The sequence below is a fragment of the Pleurodeles waltl genome, chromosome 3_1 (assembly GCF_031143425.1).
Source record: "Pleurodeles waltl isolate 20211129_DDA chromosome 3_1, aPleWal1.hap1.20221129, whole genome shotgun sequence".
Lineage (NCBI taxonomy): Eukaryota > Metazoa > Chordata > Amphibia > Caudata > Salamandridae > Pleurodeles > Pleurodeles waltl.
This window is the reverse complement of record NC_090440.1, coordinates 1,755,321,717-1,755,345,192: the sequence shown is the minus strand read 5'-3', so window position 1 is coordinate 1,755,345,192 and position 23,476 is coordinate 1,755,321,717. Positions and strand designations below refer to the sequence as shown.

At 46.9% G+C, this 23,476-nt stretch overlaps 1 protein-coding gene across 1 annotated transcript in view; it reads left to right on the top strand.

The window, feature by feature from the left end:
* The window catches only part of SLX9 (SLX9 ribosome biogenesis factor), a 397,849-nt gene that overhangs the window by 106,991 nt on the left and 267,382 nt on the right, over positions 1-23,476 (top strand). The gene's annotated exons all lie outside the window — the stretch shown is intronic.

The following is a 23,476-nucleotide window of genomic DNA, read 5'->3' as shown; positions in this document are numbered from 1 at the left end:
GCCTCTGGCATTGCGTACCCATTGAGGAGAGCCTGGAACTGCGCTGCCCTGGGCCAGCATAGGGAGAGCACCCCCCTCAGAGTACAGGCAGACTGACACAGAGCTGTGGGGAGGAACTCCGGAGAGGTTGCGGGGGCCATGATCGAAAAGACACGGACACTGGGGTGACCTCCCCCACCAGGGCAGAGCATACTACAATTACTGGTGCTGTGATGCCTGGGAGCCCTCCATAATTGCTCTAGACAGCTCTGGTAGAGGAGCAGCTGACATTTAGGAACTGGGGGCCTGCTGGAGGTGGTGGGGGATGCTGTTTTGAGACTTGTCGGGGGACCATTTCCCCCGCAGAGCACACCTTGTAGCGCTGCAATCCCTGCCTTAGTTCAGAAGGTGGTGGAGGGTCATGGCGAATCCACACTCTGGACTCTGTCCCTGCTCTGTGTGTTGGGCTCCGGGACCAGAGAGACTGACTGCAGGAAGTGCAATGGATATCGCCCCCTGGGGGGAGCCTTGGTGCTCGGTGTGTTCCTCGTTATCCCTGTTGCGGTGCGGGGGCATTATAGGCCCAGCTGGAGATCGGTGGAGTGACTGGTCAGGATTTCCCCTGGGCAAGTCTAAACTCTCTGGGGCCACCCAAGGTAACACTATGGATCAGTATGCCACGCCAGCTACCCCAGCGCAGCGATCAGGGTGTCAGACGAGTGCCAGTGGTGATGTTGCTCCTATATCACAGGAGCCCTCAAGGGCAGAACTCTTGGCCACAATCCCGGGCTCCTGTGCTGCGCTGGAGGGAAAAATCGAGACTGTGGCCCTCAATGTGGGTCTTCTCTGCACTGACCTTGGGAAGGTGTCACATAGAGTTCAGGTAGCGGAGGGGACCCTCTTGGACTTGCAAACTGAAATCACAGCCTTTAAAAGACAATTGGCCACTGTCACAGCGTCTAGTAAAAACACGAGGCCCATGCGGAGGATGCTGAGGGGAGGTCATGATGAAATAATCTCCACCTGTTGAGGTTTCCTAAGCACGCAGAGGGGACACAGACAGAAAGGTTTTGGAGAGTTGGATCCAGGAGACCCTGCGGCCCGCAGACCTTTTGCCTCTCTTTGTCATTGAAAGGGCTCACCGAGCGTTGGTGGTTCCTCCCAGACCAGGGCCCCCCACCAAGGACAATCATAGCCAGTGTTCTCAATTACAAGGATAGAGACACTGTTCTTCGGGCTGCCTGGGAAGCTTGACAATACATGTTTGAAAATCATCTAATCTCAGTGTACTCAGACTATACTCTCAAAGTGCAAGATCATCGGAAAGGCTTCTCAGAGGTCAAAGAGAAGCCACGCGCAAAGGGCCTCAGATATAGGTTACCATACCCTGTCTGTCTGTGTGTGCTTTCAGGGGGCAAATCACACTTTTTTGACTTACCATAGGAGGTGTGGCAGTGGTTGGAGGTATGGGAAAAGGTCCCCCAGAACAAGAGAGCCACCGAAAACCTATGGCTTGATCTGAACGGCTCATATCTGCCTCGAACTGGCAGTCCTGCAAGAGAGATACCCAGGACCCAGCAGCCAAGGAAGATGGACGTATTATGGTGCAAGAAGATGACACCTTGGCGCGGATCCCCCTGAGCCGATGGTTGGACCGGAAGATGCTAAAATGAACACAGAATTGGTATTAGTCACAGACTCCTCTGCCATGGGATGAGAGGAAATGGGGGCACCAAATGGAGTTTGCTGCAGGAGGTCATGGGGTTCACTGATTCCCCGTTTGGGTCTACTGGGTTCCACATAATTTTCTGTTGCGGGGCGATAATCATCAAGTTAGGATGTTGTGCACATCTGTTTCTACTGTTTAATAATGCTTCAGCAGTGCAAAGTACTTTGTGATGCAGCCAGTTTTTTAAATAGAATGGTGGAGGTGGCCGTTCCCACATTAGTGGTAAGGACAGTTGGGGAATTGTGGGTTTAGGCAGCGAGTCTTGGCAGCGTCCCAATTCATGGATGGGCAGAACTGTTGTTCTTATCTGTTCTGCTGTTTATCCGGTGAGGGGGGGATGGTTACAATTGTTTACCTTTTTCTTGATGTGCGATGAGAGTTATGGCGGTGCATGGCAGGATAGTAATCTAGGCTTATTCTTTCTTGGAGCGATCCTTGTTGTAGTATGCAATTGGACAGGGAGACTGGTTCGAGTTGAGATAGGGGTACCACATGGTCATGACAGGAGAAGTACGTTTACTTACTTGGAATGTCCGAGGTTTACGTGATTATACAAAGCGCAACAGATCCACTCGTACCTGAGACACCATAAAATTTGAATAGCCTGACTTCAAGAAATCCACATGTTCGATCTGGAGGCAGAAAAACTGCCATAAAATGGAGGAGACAGTTCTATTTTGCAACCTACTCATCGTACACTCGGTGGGATCTGGGTGGCCCCAGGGGTACCCTTTTGTCATACCTACAGTGAAGTGGCTCTCGAAGGCCGCTACGTTTTCCTACAGGGCATGCTAGATGGTAAACCCATATCCATCCTGAATACATACGGCCCCAATATTGACCATGGTCAATTTTACCCAGCAATTCTGGAATTACTAGAGGATAGCACAGGGACTCCCATTGTCAGAGCTAGTGACTTAAATTGTGTTCCAGATGGGGAATGGGACCAGTATCTGCCAAAACGGGGTACTAAACCCAGAATGATGAAGTCTTTAACCAAAGTTATGCAAAATCTGGGGCAGGTGAATGGGTGGAGAACGTTGCACCCCCAAACTTGGGACTATACATGCCATTCATTGTCACGCCACATGTATATTCGTCTCTATAGGTTCCTTCTTGTGAGCCTTGGTGTTGGGACATTATGGGGGATAGAACACTTGAGCAGATATATCTCCGACCACACTCCAGTATTGTGCTCAGTGAAATGGGGAGAGGATGTAAAGGCCACCAGACACTGACGTATGATTCCCCACATGTTGACTGATACCACCTACAGGGAGGCACTGGAAGACGCAATCCAGGTTTACAAGGATGACAACTGGGGATCGACCAATTCCAGGCCGACTGAGTGAGTTGCCCTTAAAGTTGTTTTGGGTGGTACCTGTGTAGGAAGGGTTTGTGGGGTGAGGAGACTACTGTTAGCGGACATTGACAGGCAGGAACGGAAACTGGGCAAACTCCATAGAGACAAGTCTGCAAGTCTGCAGAGGCCGATTCTAGTGCTGCGGTAATGCAAACCTAAAGGGCCCTACACAGGTTATGGGTTTCGATGGGCAAATACTCCCTCACCTCATACAGACAATGACTGCATAGGGAGGGGTACAAGTCAGGCAGGTACTGGCATGGGTTTTAAAGTGAGAACAAAAAATCCTGCCTATTTTTCAGATACTTGATCAGGATGGTACAGTCCGGACTCTACGCACTGACTGAGACGGGGCCACTCACCTGAAAAGCAGGATGTCTGCAGCGGGCGATGGTATGCCCCCGACTTCCTGGATGCCTCTCTGCACTTCCTGGTGGACACAGAAACCCCAGCAGGTGTTCCAAAAGGAAAGGCGGAGTGAAAGAGAAAGAGTCGAAGCATTGCCACGTCTTGCCGGTCCAGCCAGGCATTCTGTAACTTCGGGGGGCCAGGTCGTTGTTGACAGAGTGATAGTAGAGTTAGTGCACTCAACTTCCTTGAAAATTAATCTCTCTTTCTGATATTGGCATGGGAGCGGTAGAAGAACACCGGGATGCTCCAGCACTTTTCTTGGATAATAATAACTGTTGCCACAATTACTAACACCGCATTACCAAAAACCCAAACTGAGTAGCATAACAATAAGTACTGTGACACTAGGGCTGGCTTCACAGAGATTTACTGTTGCACACTACAATTAGAACTGTGGTTTCACTTATGCACAAGAAAGACAAACGAGGGCATTAATTATATCACATATAACTTTCCTGCATGCATAGGGTTAAACTAAAATCAACAAAAACAATCCAAGAAATACAAATGTCCACTCTGGGTTCAAACAGTTAGGGTGGCACAGTTTGGTTTGGTTTCACTCTGTGTGAAAAACCCTTCAAAAAGCAAATTCCTTAAACCTGAAACACAGGCATGAATGACACAATTTAAATCCAGGAGTTAAGCTATGAGAGAAAGAAAAGTCATGTAAATGCTCTTTTAAAATTGCACTGTCACTTTTTGTAGTACTTGAGCTCAAGCAGATTTCCTGAAGCACATTTAGGCAAGTAACTACAATAATAATGTAGAATATTCAGAAATGCATTTGTCTCTTCAAGATAAGCACTCTGCCAAAATACGAGGTCTGAAATACACCTGCTGTTCTAGGAAAGCGCAGCGCTCAAAGAACAATACTAGTCATTTAGCTGCAGTCTTTTCCAATGTGCTGGAGGAATGCCTGGTGTCAGCTGGTACAGGAACAAAGAAAAGAATTGCCTCAAAAGTCCTGAATAAGAGGATGACAGCAGGGGCTGGACTGCCAAGTCAGATGCTGAGATCAGGAAGCAAAACAAAGCCAAGCAGGGAGGCATGCTTCACTCTGCTATTTATAGCCAATCAGGAAAGCAGTTGAGTTTCCACATGTGGAAGAGTCACCACACCCAATTAGAAGCACATGTTTACACCACACCCAATTAGAAGCACATGTCTACACTTGCTCACGTTAGCAAACAAGAATTGATAACACCAATTGTGTAACACAGCACATTATGTTTACTTAAAGGTTTAACCAAGAACAGAGATATGATTTAACCCTAATCCCTAGGGATGCTGACAGATAACGCAGGAGGTACCTTGGGGATTCCTGACAGTCCTCCCCACCAAGGACCCTCTCAAAGGGCAGAGCTTGGAAGGGTGCAAGAGATGGAATTTTTTAGTAAGATGTGGACGTGGGTTCCCAGGAATTGTCCTTAGGCCCATAGCCTTTCCAAGCCAATAAATATTGTAGAACACCACAGACGCACCTGCAGTATGGAATTTTGGCCACTTCAAATTCCCATTGCCCATGTACTTTTACCGGGGGAGGTGGTGGGGCATTGTGGGTATCAGGGGAATAGGGACGGAGTAATTACACATGAAACACAGGTGTACCTTGAAATCATCTGGCAATGTGAGTTCTACTACCACAGGATGGATGATTTTGGCAATAGGAAAGGGGCCTAGAAATCGGGGTTTAATTTTCTGGATCCTGCAAGTTGAAGATTTTTTTATGATCTCCTATCAGATAAGAGGGAGCAGGTCTCCTTCTTTTGTCTGCTTGTTTTTGTTACTTGAGCTTGGTAGAGTTTTAAATGGTGGTGTACTTGTTTTTGAATCTCCTGTAACTCTTTATGGTGTTTCTGTACTGATGGGAGTCTTGTGGATGTTTGGGACCCAGTTGTAGGTAGCATTCTTGGGTGCAGACCAAACAAACAGTAAAATGGGGATACTCCTGTAGCCATGTGGACACTGTTGTTACATACAAATTCAACAAGAGGTAAAGCCTTATCCCACTCTGTAGACCATGTGTCAGTGTAACATCTCAAGATGTGCTCCAGTGATTGGTTGGCACGTTCCGTCTGCCCATCCGTTTGTGGATGATATGCAGAGGACAAGCGGATGTCAATACTGACAGAGGAACAGAAGCTACGCCATAACCGTGATATAAATTGGGGGCCACGATCGGAAACAATTGTGGTGGGCAACCCATGAAGCCGTGCTATGTGTTGGACAAACAAATCAGAGCTTGAAAGCTGTAGGGAGGCATCTTAATGGAAAAAAATGAGCCATTTTAGTTAGGTAATCTACAACCACCCATATGACAGTGTGCCCATTGGAAGCTGGGAGATCAAAAATAAAATCCATACTTATGGTATGCCATTGGGCCACCAGAATTGGCATGGGAAGTAACAATCCTGTGGCTGGAGTATGTGAGGTTTTAGCCCGAATCTGGACGTAGCTTCTGACATCCTGCACAAGTGTGGGCCACCAAAACCATCTTTGACAGAGATCTAACATCTTTTTCTCACTCGGGTGACCTGCGAGGGCAGAATCATGTCCCAATGTCACACTGTATCCCGTAATTCTTTGGTAGGGATGTACAACTGATCAACATGGTATAGTAAACCCTCTTTTTCATACACATCAGTTGAATAGGGAACCTTGTGTTGGGATACCCGTATTTTCTCAAGGAACTCTTGGGAAGGGCACACAGCCACAATTATTTCTGGGGGTATAATGCTTCTGCCTTTTGTTGTGTAGTACCGGGCCTATAGGTGATTACGAAGTCAAACTCGTTAAAGAATAGAAGCCAGCATAATTGACGAGGTGTCAGGGCCTTGGTTGCTTGAAAAAACTGTAAATTGCGGTGATCTGTGTAAATAGTTACGGTGTGTCTAGCTCCTAGTAGGTGGTGATGCCATTCCTGGAAGGCAAGCTTGATGGCCAGAAGTTCCCGCTCCGCCATGTGTAATTTTGCTCTGCCGGTAGCAATTTCTTTGAGAAGTAAGCTACTGGATTTAAATGCCCAGACTCTGGATCTTGTTGGGACGAGACACCACCCACTGCCATTTGGGAAGCGTCTGCTTCCACGACAAATAGCTGAGCCGGGTCGGGATGATGGAGAATGAGTGCTTCAGTGAATGTGTTTTTAAGATGTTGGAAGGCTTTCTCAGCTTCTACATCCCAGAGGAACTTAACCCCCTTTCGTAGGAGACGAGTTATGGGAGATAACACGTAGAAAAGTGGGGTATAAATCCACGATAAAAATTTGCGAAGTCCAAAAACTGTTGGACTTCCTTGATGGATCTTGGGGCTACCCAGTCCAGGATGGCCTGTACCTTGGACCTATCCATGACAATTACATCAGTAGTGATCACATATCCCAGGAATTCTACAGTTGTAGCGTGAAACACACATTTTTCCAGCTTGGCGAAGAGATGATGCTCACAAAGCTGTTGTAAAACCGCTCATACATGCCCTATATGTTCCTCAGTGGAAGACGAATAGATCAAAATGTCGTCTATGTATACTACTACACAGATATCCAGAAACTCCTGCAGCACTTCATTGATGAAAAATTGAAACGCTGCAGGAGCGTTACACAACCCGAAGGGCATCACTGTGTACTCAAAGAGTCTGAATTTAGTTCAGAACGCCGTCTTCCACTCATCCCCCTTCATCACTTGTATCAAGTGGTAGGCGCCCGGAGGTCGAGTTTAGTATAAATGGTCGACTGACATACCTGATCTAAAAGTACCGGGATCAACGGAGGATAGATACGGATTTTTTGATGGTCACTTTGTTCACTGCGCGATAATCTATACGGCGTGCAGCTTGTGATTCTTCTTGGGCACGAAGAACAAAGACGACGATACTGGTGACGTTGAATGACGAATGAAACCCTTAGCCAATAATCATCCAGGTAGTCTTGCAGGTATTGATTCTCAGGCTCAGAAAGAGCATACACCCTACTACATGGTAGCGTTGCACCTGGAATCAAGTCTATACGACAATTGTATGACATACGTGGCAGCAGCTAGGTGGCCTTCTGTTCACTAAAGACATCATGGAAGTCTTTATATGGTGCAGGAATGGTCAGTGTGTTGTCCGGCTTGATAGCCGTACTATGTGTGGACCCACAATGCAAGGGTGTCACTAGTAAGGGTTTGTCTTGGTAACAGGAGTGCCAGCAGTGTTTACAGTCTAATGTCACTGTCCTTGCTGCCAAGTCAATTTTGGGATTTTGTAACTAAAGCCAGGGTATCCCCAAAATGGCTCTAAATACTGGGGTATCTATGAGGTCAAACTGAATTGGTTCTTTATGGTTGTTTGCACAAAGCATGGACAAGGGTGTCGTTTGATAAACGATAACCCCGGAGGACAATTTTGAGCCATCCATGGCTCTGACTGGTTCAGGGACGTCTTTTCTGACAGTCGTAATATTTAGGGTTTAAGCCAAACCCTAGTCTAAAACGTTTCCGGTTGCCCCAGAGTCAAGCAATATGGGAATGACCTTACGAACCTGAGGGAACAACACTAACATCACAGTAAGAGTTAGATGTTGAGTTACTTAACTGGTGGTATTAGCCAGGAGATGTGAGACCGTATTAAAAGAAAAGCTCGATAAAATGGTCTCAGAAGTTATCGAGCCAGTTTGTTTTCCGCCTAGCCAGGAAGAGAGAATTTAGGCCCTGTTACTGCTCCGATGGCTTTCTTTGGAGCAGTAGACTTGTTAGGACGTTCCCGAGCAAAATGCCCTGCCTTACCCCAGTATAAACACAGTTTAAATTTTTTCCTACGTTCTCTCTCTTCCCTAGATAGTAAACCCCACACACTGCCAATTTGCATGGGCTCAGATGTATCATGAGTGGGAATGGTGGACTCCTTTTCCTCAGTTTTGAGCACCACTAAGAGTGTGTCACCCCAGAATTTTTCTCCCTTACGTTCACTCAAGCAGTGATCCAATCGTACCACCAGGTCAATGAACTCGGAACACTTCATAGGAGGCTCCTCAATTTGGGCTAGAACATCCTTGGCTCTTCTCCTCGGACCACTCAGTCTCTGCCACCAATCGATTGAAAGAGGTGATATAGAACAGTAGATCCTTGTTTCCCTGGTACAAATTCAGCAACTCATTGTCTGTGGCTTGCACAAAGAGGTGTTTGGCGAACAGTTTCTGCAAGGCTTCCTTGAACCGGTTGAAATCATACAGTATAGGGTCATTGCGCTCCACCAGCGGAACAGACCAACTAGCTGCATTGCCTCACAAATAAGAGATAATAAAAGCTGCCTTTGCAGCATCGTTGGGAAATGCAGTTACCTGACACAAAAACTGTAGCTGGCACTGGTTAAGAAAAATGTTGAACTTGGCACTATCTCCAAAAAACCTTTCTGGTGGAGCTAAGGGCACAGGGGTTGGTGTTGTGATCATTACCTGCATGGATTGTGTGGTGGAAGTCGTTGGGCCTGAATCGGGTCTAGGAACATGATTAGACGGGTCAAACAGAGGGGCCTGTAGGACCTGGAGACCTTTGTTTTAGTTTGACTTCTCCCCATGGGGTGTCTTGTGTTTTTATAATGATGTATTTCAGTGTGCAACTCCAGTTTCTCTTGCTTTAAGGAAAGAACTTCCTTCTGTAATCCCTCTAGGGCCCTAGTTAAATCTAATAAAGATGGAGCATCCTGAGCAGCTGGTAAAGCCTGTGCTAAACCTTTGAAAGTACCTGTTAGAAATGGGGTCTTTGGTTGGCAGTCAGGTTACCCCCTGTTCAAGCAAGGACCCTCACTCTAGTCCGGGTAAAAGAGAATCACCCTCAGCTAACCCCTGCGTACCCCCTTGGTAGCTTGTCAGAGCAGTAGGCTTAACTTCAGAGTGCTGGGTGTAAAGTATTTGTACCAACACTCACAGTAACTTAATGAAAACACTACAAAATGACACAACACCAGTTTAGAAAAATAGGAAATATTTATCTAAACAAAACAAGACCAAAACGACAAAAATCCACTATACACAAGTCAAGTTATCAATGAAAATGCAAAAAGAGTCTTTAAGTAGTTTTTACCACACACTAGCGCTGCTAGAGTGAAAATGTACCTGGTGCACGTCAAAAATAACCCCGCACGGGCGGGTGTGTGTCAAAAATAACTCCGCACTGTAGTACGTGTGTCGAAAATCCCGCCGCACGATGATCCGAAAATCCCGCAGCGCAGGTTCTGATCTCCCAGCCTCCGTCAGAGATGCTGCGTGTCGTTTCTCCTGCTCCGTGCGTCGATTCTTTGGTCGCGTTTCCTGCGAGCGTCGTTTCTCAGCTGCGGAGCCGGTGGCGCGTAGTTTTTTTAAGCCACAGATCAGATTCGCGTCAATCTTTTCCCCGCACGGCGCTCTGTGCGTGCATTTTCTTGTCTTTAGGCTGCCAGCTTCTCCTTTCAGGGTTCCAGGAACTGGATGGGCACCACAGGGCAGAGTAGGGTGCTGGCAGAGAGAAGTCTTTGCTGTCCCTGAGACTTCAAACAACAGGAGGCAAGCTCTAGATCAAGCCCTTGGAGATTTCTTCTCAAGATGGAAGGCACACAAAGCAGCTGAGCAGCTGGTAAAGCCTGTGCTAAACCTTTGAAAGTACCTGTTAGAAATGGGGTCTTTGGTTGGCAGTCAGGTTACCCCCTGTTCAAGCAAGGACCCTCACTCTAGTCCGGGTAAAAGAGAATCACCCTCAGCTAACCCCTGCATACCCCCTTGGTAGCTTGGCAGAGCAGTAGGCTTAACTTCAGAGTGCTAGGTGTAAAGTATTTGTACCAACACACACAGTAACTTAATGAAAACACTACAAAATGACACAACACCAGTTTAGAAAAATAGGAAATATTTATCTAAACAAAACAAGACCAAAACGACAAAAATCCACCATACACAAGTCAAGTTATCAATGAAAATGCAAAAAGAGTCTTTAAGTAGTTTTTACCACACACTAGCGCTGCTAGAGTGAAAATGTACCTGGTGCACGTCAAAAATAACCCCGCACGGGCGGGTGTGTGTCAAAAATAACTCCGCACTGCAGTACGTGTGTCGAAAATCCCGCCGCACGATGATCCGAACATCCCGCAGCGCAGGTTCTGATCTCCCAGCCTCCGTCAGAGATGCTGCGTGTCGTTTCTCCTGCTCCGTGCGTCGATTCTTTGGTTGCGTTTCCTGCGAGCGTCGTTTCTCAGCTGTGGAGCCGGTGGCGCGTCGTTTTTTTAAGCCACAGATCGGATTTGCGTCAATCTTTTCCCCGCACGGCGCTCTGTGCGTGCATTTTCTTGTCTTTAGGCTGCCAGCTTCTCCTTTCAGGGTTCCAGGAACTGGATGGGCACCACAGGGCAGAGTAGGGTGCTGGCAGAGAGAAGTCTTTGCTGTCCCTGAGACTTCAAACAACAGGAGGCAAGCTCTAGATCAAGCCCTTGGAGATTTCTTCTCAAGATGGAAGGCACACAAAGTCCAGTCTTTGCCCTCTTACTCTGGCAGAAGCAGCAACTGCAGGATAGCTCCACAAAGCAGTCACAGGCAGGGCAGCTCTTCTTCCTCAGCTATTCAGCTCTTCTCCAGGCAGAGGTTCCTCTTGGTTCCATAAGTGTTTCTAAAGTCTGTGGTTTTGGGTGCCCTTTTTATACCCAATTTCTCCTTTGTAGTAGGCCTACTAGAAAAAAGTAAAGTCTCTTTAGAATGTGAAATCCTGCCTTGCCCAGGCAAGGCCCCAGACACTCACCAGGGGGTTGGAGACTGCATTGTGTGAGGGCAGACACAGGCCTTTCAGGTGTGAGTGACCACGCCTCCCCTCCCTCCTAGCACAGATGGCTCATCAGGATATGCAGGCTACACCCCAGCTCCCTTTGTGTCACTGTCTAGTGTGAGGTACAACCAGCCCAACTGTCAAACTGACCCAGACAGGGAATCCACAAACAGGCAGAGTCACAGAAATGGTATAAGCAAGAAAATGCCCACTTTCTAAAAGTGGCATTTTCAAAAAATCTTAAAATCAACTTTACTAAAAGATGTATTTTTAAATTGTGAGCTCAGAGACCCCAAACTCCAAATGTCCATCCGCTCCCAAAGGGAATCTACACTTAAATCAGATTTAAAGGTAGCCCCCATGTTAACCTATGAGTGGGACAGGCCTTGCAACAGTGAAAAACGAATTTAGCAATATTTCACTGTCAGGACATATAAAACACATTACTATATGTCCTACCTTAACCATACACTGCACCCTGCCCTTGGGGCTACCTAGGGCCTCCCTTAGGGGTGCCTTGCATGTAAGAAAAGGGAAGGTTTAGGCCTGGCAAGTGGGTACACTTGCCAAGTCGAATTTACAGTTAAAACTGCACACACAGACACTGCAGTGGCAGGTCTGAGACATGATTACAGAGCTACTTATGCGGGTGGCACAACCAGTGCTGCAGGCCCACTAGTAGCATTTGATTTTCAGGCCCTGGCACCTCTAGTGCACTTTACTAGGGACTTACTAGTAAATCAAATATGCCAATCATGGATAAACCAATTACATACAATTTTACACAGAGAGCATATGCACTTTATTACTGGTTAGCAGTGGTAAAGTGCTCAGAGTTCAAAAGCCAACAGCAACAGGTCAGAAAAAATAGGAGGCAGGAGGCAAAAAGATTGGGGATGACCCTGCATAAGCAAAGAAGTCCAACACGACCCCCTACCAGCCTAAAGCCAGGGGAGAACAATCAATACCTTGATGTACTTCCCTGATTGGGGCGATAGAACAAGGACCCAAGCCCACAACAGCAGGGGCATGTTCCAGTTCTACGCCTTCCTGACTCCAGCTGGATCCCTCTGTCCATACTCTCAGGGCCCACTAAGCTAACCCATGGGGAACCCTTCTCCACATCTGCAGATACCATCTGTGCAGCACCTAACTTTACTTTGCTCACAGATGTATCCCAATGGGCAGATAGTACCACCAGGGCCAACACAGTGGTATTGCCCATTCCACCCCTGGGGTGTGGCCCTCGTTCCCCCCCCCGGGGCAACTCTGTCTACCAGGACAGCAAGCCACAGTGACCCCTGACAACTGTCAGGGATGAGAGCCTGACTTCAGGCCTCTCCAACCACTGTGACTGTGGAGAGTGTGGGGGGGTGGTAGCCCCAGGTGCATGACACCCTTTGACCACTCTACCTTCCACCAGGTCAGGGATGACAACCTAACCCTGGTCCTCCCCTCTGGGGCTCTATACCCTCCCTCCAGGAGTGGCACCCCCAGAATCAAAAATTGTCAGGGTGCTTGTAGAAGCAATCCTGCACAATTCTTCCACCAGTGCAGGGCTGTTAACCTGTAACTGGTCCTCCAACCTGGGGTCTGTACCTTCAGGTTGGACCAGGGGAGAGGCTTCCCTCCCCCTGCCCTCTCTTCTGGGGTCCTGAACCGCCCAACTAGGAGTGGCCCCCCCAGAAGACAACATGGTAGGGGCACTGTTAGCAGTAGCCCCTTCCTCCAGGTCAGGGGGGACACCCTGAACCTGGCCTTCCAATCCAGGGTCTGTACCCACAGACTGGACCACCGCCTGGCAACCCAGGACTTCCTGGGGGGCATACCTACCCCCCACCAGGTCAGAGTTTACCCTCTGAACCTGGTCATCCAACCCAGAGTCACCACCCTGCGGTTGAACCACTGCCTGGCGCACCAGGACTTCCTTGGGAGCACACTTACCCCCCACCAGGTCAGAGTTTACCCTCTGAACCTGGTCATCCAACCCAGAGTCACCACCCTGCGGTTGAACCATTGCCTGGCACACCAGGACTTCCAGGGGGGGCACACTTTCCCCACTCAAGGGACACACTGTCCCCAAGGGCCACACAAGAGTCTGGCTGGTGCAGGTCGCCTGACCTCTGCCCATCTGACAGAGTCTGGATTCCCCCAACCCAGAAATGGTCTCACCAAGGTCATTCCTGGGGGGCTTTGCTCTCAGAGCTGACCCCTGACCCTCCAGGTTGTCCACTGGGGTCCGCAACCCCCTCTCAACCCTCTGTCTGGACTTCCGCACCCCCTCACTAGGAGTGGTACTGCCAGACACCAGAACTAGTGGGACGCTGGCTACAGCCACCCCCCCCCAAGTTCTCCTGACACTGTTGGGTCTCCCTCAACAGATGGCCCTACGGTACAGGCTAGGTTTCCCTTCTGGAGTTCCCTCATGGAACCCTCCAGGACCTGGGACCGGATCTTGGACACCTTGGGCCTCAGCCCATCCCCATTCCCTCTCCTCTGAGACTGGACATGGGGTCCCTCACCCATCCCACTACACTGGGACCTACCTGGGACACTACAATCCTTCCCTACCTCACCTGGTTGGGAACTACCTAGACCACTCTTCTCAGGAGCACCCCCAAATGCCTCTTCAGACTCTCTGGTACTCACCCAGAAGCTTGCATCCATTGTAAGCGCGCTGGGGTCAGAGAACTCACACTCCACCTGGTGTTGGCGTAGCTCTGGAAAATAAGGACTAGACATATGCTCTCCAGCAATTACATCACTCAGCCCCTCACATGAATTAACCAAAGTACCTTTCACCCAACCATCCAGTGACTCTGCCTTGAAAAAGCACCCCACACCACCCTCCTGAGACTGGTGAGACAGTACCTGACTGTCCCTGACACTCAACCCACACCCTTCTGGGATGTCTTCACACTCCATAACCAGGACTTCTACATGGGGGGAACCCCTCTCCCTGCCACTCTCACCTAGAGTCAGTAGAGTGTCCCTCCCACCAGTAGGAATATAACTCCCCATGCCAGTTCCCCAATCCACCACATGGACCCTGTGCATCACTGGAGCTACCTCATACCCCTGAACCTCCTGGCGTGTGTTAACTCCCTCCTTCAAGTAGGGCACCACATCTCTGGGCATGTGTACTTCTTCAGCAGTACTGGATACAAGATTGTTGCTGCCACCATCTGAACTGGACTCAGCCCTCATGGCTTCCGGCTTCAGCTTTTCACAGCTCAGCTCTTGAGCTGCAATCCTTTCCTTTTCAAGGACTAAGGCTCTCTTCTCCTCAGCCCTCTCAAGCTCTGCTTCTAGCTCTTCCAGACTCCGGATTCGAGCTAGGAGCCAATCATCTCTTTCTGTTCCCTCCTCAGGGCCACTGCCCTCCTCCTCAGAGTAGTCCTCCTCCTCAGAGTAGTTCTTCTCCTCAGACTCCTTTGGTGGCGTTGCCTGACAACGTTTCAACTCATACTGAAACAGGGCTGACTCAAGATCCTCCCTTCTGGATTTGTTTTTCACAGCCAGTCCCCTTTCCATGCAGAATGCTTTAAGCTGCCACTTTTTATACATAGATAGCTGCCATAAATTGACTTCCATTCTGCAAAGGCTTCACAACCAAAAACCAAAGTCCAAAAATATTTGCAATATTTCCAGGAGGACATCAGAGAACAAAAAGCAGAATCACAAGACAAGTAGTATGTGGCCACGTAGTGGTCTGAACTCAGAACAGTAGTGTACACTTAATCACTGTATGTCAAGTACAAATACAAGTCCAAATCCCAACCGCTGATCACCAATGTTAGAAATTGGGTCTTTGGTTGACAGTCAGGTTACCCCCTGTTCAAGCAAGGACCCTCACTCTAGTCAGGGTAAAAGAGAATCACCATCAGCTAACCCCTGCATACCCCTTTGGTAGCTTGGCAGAGCAGTAGGCTTAACTTCAGAGTGCTAGGTGTAAAGTATTTGTACCAACACACACAGTAACTTAATGAAAACACTACAAAATGACACAACACCATTTTAGAAAAATAGGAAATATTTATCTAAACAAAACAAGACCAAAACGACAAAAATCCACCATACACAAGTCAAGTTATCAATGAAAATGCAAAAAGAGTCTTTAAGTAGTTTTAAACACACACTAGCGCTGCTAGAGTGAAAATGTACCTGGTGCGCGTCAAAAATAACCCCGCACAGGCGGGTGTGCGTCAAAAATAACTCCGCACGACAGTACGTGATTTGAAAATTCAGCCGCACGATGATCCGAAAATCCCGCAGCGCAGGTTGTGATCTCCCAGCCTCCGTCAGCGATGCTGCATGTCGTTTCTCCTGCTCCGTGCGTCGATTCTTCGGTCGCGTTTCCTGCGAGTGTCGTTTCTCAGCTGCGGAGCCGGCGGCGTGTCATTTTTTCAGCCGCAGATTGGATTTGCGTCAATCTTTGCCCCGCACAGCGCTCTGTGCGTGGATTTTCTTTTCTTTAGGCTGCCAGCTTCTCCTTTCAGGTTCCCAGGAACTGGATGGGCACCACAGGGCAGAGTAGGAGTCTCTCCAGAGACTCCAGGTGCTGGCAGAGAGAAGTCTTTGCTGTCCCTGAGACTTCAAACAACAGGAGGCAAGCTCTAGATCAAGCCCTTGGAGATTTCTTCTCAAGATGGAAGGTACACAAAGTCCAGTCTTTGCCCTCTTACTCTGGCAGAAGCAGCAACTGCAGGATAGCTCCACACAGCAGTCACAGGCAGGGCAGCTCTTCTTCCTCAGCTATTCAGCTCTTCTCCAGGCAGAGGTTCCTCTTGGTTCCAGAAGTGTTTCTAAAGTCTGTGGTTTTGGGTGCCCTTTTTATACCCAATTTCTCCTTTGAAGTAGGCCTACTTCAAAGTAAAGTCTCTTTAGAATGTGAAATCTTGCCTTGCCCAGGCAAGGCCCCAGACACTTACCAGGGGGTTGGAGACTGCATTGTGTGAGGGCCGGCACAGCCCTTTCAGGTGTGAGTGACCACTCCTCCCCTCCCTCCTAGCACAGATGGCTCATCAGGATATGCAGGCTACACCCCAGCTCCCTTTGTGTCACTGTCTAGTGTGAGGTGCAACCAGCCCAACTGTCAACCTGACCCAGACAGGGAATCCACAAACAGGCAGAGTCACAGAAATGGTATAAGCAAGAAAATGCCCACTTTCTAAAAGTGGCATTTTCAAACACACAATCTTAAAATCAACTTTACTAAAAGATTTTTTTTTTAATTGTGAGCTCAGAGACCCCAAACTCCACATGTCCATCCGCTCCTAAAGGGAATCTACACTTTAATCAGATTTAAAGGTAGCCCCCATGTTAACCTATGGGAGGGACAGGCCTTGCAACAGTGAAAAACAAATTTAGCAATATTTCACTGTCAGGGCATATAAAACACATTACTATATGTCCTACCTTAACCATACACTGCACCCTGCCCTTGGGGCTACCTAGGGCCTCCCTTAGGGGTGCCTTACATTTAAGAAAAGGGAAGGTTTAGGCCTGGCAAGTGGGTACACTTGCCAAGTCGAATTTACAGTTAAAACTGCACACAGAGACACTGTAATGGCAGGTCTGAGACATGATTACAGAGCTACTTATGCGGGTGGCACAACCAGTGCTGCAGGCCCACTAGTAGCATTTGATTTTCAGGCCCTGGCACCTCTAGTGCACTTTACTAGGGACTTACTAGTAAATCAAATATGCCAATCATGGATAAACCAATTACATACAATTTTACACAGAGAGCATATGCACTTTAGCACTGGTTAGCAGTGGTAAAGTGCTCAGAGTTCAAAAGCCAACAGCAACAGGTCAGAAGAAATAGGAGGAAGGAGGCAAAAAGATTGGGGATGACCCTGCATAAGCAAAAAAGTCCAACAGTACCCATTGAGGAATCCATCACCCAGGAAGCCCTGTATGTTGTGGCTTGGCTTTATGTCGAGACTGGGCCACTCACCTGAAAAGCAGGATGTCTGCAGGGGCATTGGTATGCCTCCTGGAATACCTCTCGGCACTTCCTGGTGGACACAGAAACCACAGCAGGTGTTCCAAAAGGAAAGGGGGAGTGGAAGAGAAAGAGACAAAACACTGCCACATCTTGCTGGTCCAGCCAGGCACCCTGTATCTTCGGGTGGTGGCACGTCGTTGTTGACAGAGTGATAGAGTTAGTGCACTCAACTTCCTTGAAACTCAATCTTTCTTCCTGATATGGGCATGGAAGCGGTAGAAGAACACCGGGATGCTCCAGCACTTTTCTTGAATAATAATAACTGTTGCCACAATTACTAACACTGCATTACCAAAAACCCAAACTGAGTACCAAAACAATAAGTACTGCAACACTAGGGCTTGCTTCACAGAGATTCACTGTTGCACACTACAATTAGAACTGTGGTTAAACTTATCATGCATAAGAAAGACAAGGGCATTAATTATATCACATATAACTTTCCTGCATGCGTAGGGTTAAACTAAAAGGAACAAAAACAATCCAAGAAATACAAATGTCCACTTTGGGTTCAAACAGTTAGGGTGGCACAGTTTGGTTTGGTTTCACGTGTGAGGGCATTATTAACCTTCTACTGAAATCCAGGGGAGGCCCAGACGATCCTTCTTCCTATAGACCTATGACAATGATCAACCCTGATGTAAAAATCCTTTTGAAACTGCTGGTGGGGCGGTTGCGAGGAGTAATCAACAGCTTGGTCTATGAGGATCAATGTGGATTCATGCCCTTCCGTTGCACAGCATTTAGTCTGAGGCGCGTAACACATGTTCTGCATGAGGCAGAAGACTCGGTACAAGATCTGGCCCTGGTGTCGGTGTCCTTCGATATTGAAAAAGCATTTGATACGGTGAGGTGGACTTATCTCATGAGGGTCCTTCAGGAGCTAAGGGTTGGTCCGGTTTTCCACAATTGGGTCCGCCTCTTTTATGCAGACCTAGCTTATAAACCAGGACTTTAAAGGTACAGAAATGAGAAAATGAGCAACAGGGCAGGAGGAAGAAAAAAAAAGTACCTTAATCCAAGCGCGACCGGCATGAGGATGGCAATAAAGAAATCAATGAGTACTTGGTCCATGCTCTATCGAAGAGACAAGCATACAGAGACAAAGTGAAACCGGCCGCATTGGCCAATGAGAAGCAATGAAATGTGAGTGACAAGCCAACCAATGGTAAGTAATAGGTGGGGTCTAAGCCCTTTTAGGTTTTTCTTTTGTTAACAGAAGATTGTTGCCTGCGACAGCTCTTGTGCTGTCTGAGGTGAGACCTAAATATTCGTTGTTTGGCAACCAGTACAGACATCACGCAAACAGTTTTGTGGGAAGGATGCAGTGCTCCATCAGAGTGAAAACACAAGGTTGAGAAGCTGGGACATGAATAAATAAGAAGCAGACCAACGAGTGACAAGGAAAGGCAACCCATGGTAAGCAATGAGCGGGCTCCAAGCTCCTCAATGTTCATGGTAAGCCACAGTATGCCTCACAGTAGGCAGTGCATACGCTCTCTAGTAACCTTGACCTAAAAAGAATAACCTTGTGGACTTCAAGCCTGAAAGAGGAAAAGGGGTAGTCTGGTGAGGTTCTGAAACTTAGAAGGTGCATTTCTTCGAGTGGGTATCATAGAAGGGCTGCTGAATGAATTCTATCAGTGCAGAATTTTCGGCTCATTAATGATGACAATTGTCGAACCCCCGAGCAGCACTGTCTAACAAGAATTTAGGACCAGAACTACTTTGCCACCTCCAGCAGGCCTAACATAAATCATTCTGACATGTATATGTAGCATGACCATAAATCACCTAGCCATAAATCAATCAAACAATTTGGTTTTGAGTACATTGAGTACTGGCGCTGGCGTTTGTCCTTTCCTGGGGGAGAGGGGATACTAATTTTAACCTTTTTAGGCTTAACTCGCTACCATTGGTCATTCATTGCGTCCTTCCCTCTAGTGGACCTGGGCTGCGAGTGCCATCTTTTGTGTACCCCCTCCACCGACTGTCTTACTGTGCCGTAAGGCATCCCAGGGTAAGTAGTCCTGCCACCCCGTCTACTAAGACCATGAAGAAGGGTGAATTGCCGACTTACACAAAACCATGTTACAGCCAAGAGAAACCTCCATCCCAAGCATGGATGGTGCAGTAAGAATTTGTACAACCAATTAATTGCTTTATTCACTCCTAAAACAGTTTAGAGGCCTCTAATACTAGTTGGAATGTTACTCAAGACCTGCCTCTGACAGCTGGAGGAAGTCGTATAATTAAGCCTTGCGCTGACCATGCTCGGGCCAAGACTTCTATACGTATCATTTACAGTGAAGTTAGTCAGTGGCTGAAGTGGTGTGGAGCACTGTCCCGTGCTGTACGCTGTGGTGAGCAGAAACAAATATGAATGACAGCAACAAACCAGTGGAAGAGGACAGATGCGGAAAGTCCCTATATTTCATTTTTTGTGCGTCTATTAGATGTAGTTTTGATTCTTTCCATTAAAAGTGCAGTTGGAGCTCACAAAGGAATAATACGAGTCCGACTCCTGATGCCTAAAATGGAAGAACGTAGGAGCTCTGGTTTGGTAGTCGGAAAGGTGAATGAATGTTGGCTGTCTGGTTAATCTGTCTGTCACCGGTACAGAAGGGTTTGTGTGCTGCACTATAGCGTGTTTTCATTATTTATGTAATGCAAGGGCCAAGCACTCTTCGTGACTGTTCTGGTGGGGCTAGCGCTGCAAATCTCCCACTGAAACTAACCCTTACAGTCACTCCTGTGTAGTGTAACCAGGTGACCCAAGCGCCACTTTTGAAAACCTCATTTCACTATTATTATTGGGTGAATTGGTGCAGTGCATTTTAATAAAGAAGAGCCAAGAGTACAACTCTATGAATACACCTAATTGTGAACTAAAGACCTATGACTGTTCGCCCTGTTTGCCTAATGAGTAGCTGGTCGGTCACCTTATCAGAGAGTCTGGTCATAAAAACTGAGTGAAGGAAAACTTCATGGCAAAATATGCAATTCGGTGCAAATTACATTTTGGCCATCTGGTAGTATTGTTTGTGTGCAGTACAGTCCAGACACACAACTGTATTATGGGCAGAAGGTGCTATTTTCGTAGGTGCCAAGTGGTTCCGGAATCTGTTTCAGCTCAGCCAACAGCAGTACATGGTGGGAATCTGGTTCCGGGTCATTTGTTCAGCTCGCAAACAGCACGTTGTACGTTGGGATTTTGGAGAAAGGTCATATGTTTCAGCTCCGCCAATAGCACTTTGTATAGTGGGATTTGTCTGCCTTTGTTTACAACGTGCTGTTGACTAGAAAGCCAGGACCGACTGACTGCTCTACATATATGTAAGACAGGGAGCTCTTTGACAGCTGTGTTTGGTGATTCACTGATTGGAAGCTGTTTGTCGTAGGTGAAGGGCGGATGGCAGATGGCCTTCTCCAATACTTGCATTTACGTGGAAGTAGCACAATCAGTCCAAGATATTTATTTACATTATAGTACATGTCATCATAGGTTTCATATTAAACAAACAAAAATACAAGTAATGGAGTATAAAAGTGGGCCGGGTGTGTTAATCACATCTGACACCGGGCAGTTCGAGATCTCGTGACAGTACAACCTTTTCACTTAATGTAGCTGGACCCTCTGTCCATGTTAATCTTTCGTAATTTTAAGAATTTGGACAAATTCCTACTGATAGTTGAGGAGAGGGCAGAACAATTGATCTAGTTAAAACTAAGCCAGTCTCATTCCGAGGTGGAGGGGCACATACTTGTATACCATGAATGTATCAACTTTATATATAATAATGCATCACTTGTTTATTTTTTAGTAGCATGTTTGTACTGGCCAAGGACTGCTCCTCCCTGAAATTATGCCGTGTACTTTTTTTAAAAAAACATTGGGTGCATCCGCAAGCACTTTATCTGTCAGGAATATATAAAATCACTGTCATCGCCGTACAAAAATCCTTGCATGTGGGAGCGATTGGGCTTCTTTTCTTCTAGTAGTTGGACATTCTCTGCATTATTCTGAATAATTGTTCATTGTTTTGAACATGGGCAGGTTCCTGCCAAATGTGATGAGCCCCTTATATAAATTTCAAAAGAGTAGTCCATAAAATCTAGAAATCAACCCCAGCATTCAGCGCATCATCGTTTTTTAAGTCACCTGGTGACCCGGAAGTGCTCTATTTGAACACAATGTCATGCAGTGATCAAATCAAATCAAATCAAATCAACGGTAAAAGTCCTATCTAGTTTTGATAAATACACTTTCCTAGTGGATCCTAAGGGGCCGATTTGCTTTCAACTTTTCCCCAGAAACCTTAACGTGAGAACTCTCTATTCATTTAAAGACTTTACATTCTCTATACCGTTAACATTGCGTCTAAATCCTATCCATTTTCAATACAATGTTGTTGGTCCACTGTGTTTTACAAATATGTTTTGATAATTAATTCCTCCAGGATCCTTGCACAATAATTCTGACACCTCTGCGTAAAGTCGCTTTTTTAATTCTGTTCTATTTTCACCAGTGTTAATTGCTACGAGTGTTTTAAAATGTGCCATTTGCTATAATTTATCATAAAATGTATCTCGGGAGGAAGCTCACATCCCATTTCAAATTGTGATTTTAACCCTATACAGTGTTCACCAATGTTACTGGATGACTGAAAATGCCCAATTTACCACTCGTTTTCCCCAAAACGTCTTGCAGAAGAACCACTGAGCTGCCCGGGCAAAGGTGCTTTTAGATCCAATGTGCTTTGAAGGGCGTCATTTTTCAGAACATTTTCTAACATCCCTGAAAGGAGAGAAGCCATCCCTTATAAAATAAAATGTTCACATATTGTACAGATTAGAGTAGCATTTCTGTCTAATGTGCTTAAAGCTACTTCATTCGCCACTAATGTTTTAGAAAAACGCTTGAAGGGTGATGCTCAAACGACCTTCTAAAGATGCTTTAACACCCTATTCTCTTTTGAGACCTATCACTCGCCCAGTGAGCTTTAAAAAGTGCCATTTGATGTACCTTTTCCTAAAATTATTTCGAGAGAGTTGTCCTTACCCCCTGTAAAAGTGTCTTTACCACCTATCGATTTTCAATCAACATTACTGGTGTGTTGTGCCTTAAAATACTTAATATGCCACAAAATCTCACAACAAAATCCTAACGCAGAACCCCCTAACTACTTCCTTAAAGTTAATTCTGAATTTGATTAAGCCAACAGAACCACCCTTTTCAGCCCAACCACGTTCTGTCAGATTCTAACCAGGTTGAAATTACTGGCTGCACCTCTGGTTAGTCCTGGCTTAAATGACCCGGTTTGTTTTCGGGCATCAGTTTAAGAACAAGTGCTAGTTGGTTGTTCGTTGAGATATGCCCGGTTCAATGTTAGCAATTGGATGCCTAGTTCCAGTCTTTTCTGTGCCGCATCCTTAATTGGTGTTCCCAGCACGGTCCTGGGCGTTGCAGCTGTTCACAAAAAAAAACGCATCGCGATATGTAAAATGCAGCACGATCGCGCTGCGTGGGAAATAAACAGATAAAGTAGTCCGAACTCCAGGCTGAAAACATCGAGCCTCGTATGTTTTTGGTACTTTACCGGTGCTGTGTAGGTGGGCTAAACACCGGAAAAGGAATGCCGTATGCATGGCTTTCACAAATGAAAGCAAGCGGATTTTAAAAGGCAAGCCCATGAACCAATGTAAGTGACTGACGTGGGCGTGGTTTGAAGCCCAAAGAGAGATTACAGAATGAACGGTGCACTTTGTGCTCGCCCATAAAAAGTGGCGTTGTTAGCGTAGGTGCTAATTCTGAAAGTTCATACCACTGCTTCACATGGAAATACACAAGAACAGGTTCTCCCTCTTAGGAGTACCTGTCTTCTCTTGAGAAGTGCCGGCACTCTCCCATAAGGGTATTGCAGCAGTGCTGAGAAGTGCAGGTACTCTCCCTTTCAAATTAAAAACTTGCAGGTACTCAGTACCGGACAGTGCCTGCCCATTTAAAGCACTGGTTCATACCTACTCTGGGGAAAGTACGCTAGTGAAAGATGTTTGAAACCATGGTTTGACCTTTCATCGTCAGAGAAGCCAGACTCATTTAAAAGGGTGCAGAGATGCTTGTCAATGCTCCTGTCTGTGAGGGCATACCTACATGGTGCCATGCTTCTGGCCGCTCCCAAGGGGCTCCCTCGGGGTGGAGGTAAACTTCATATGTG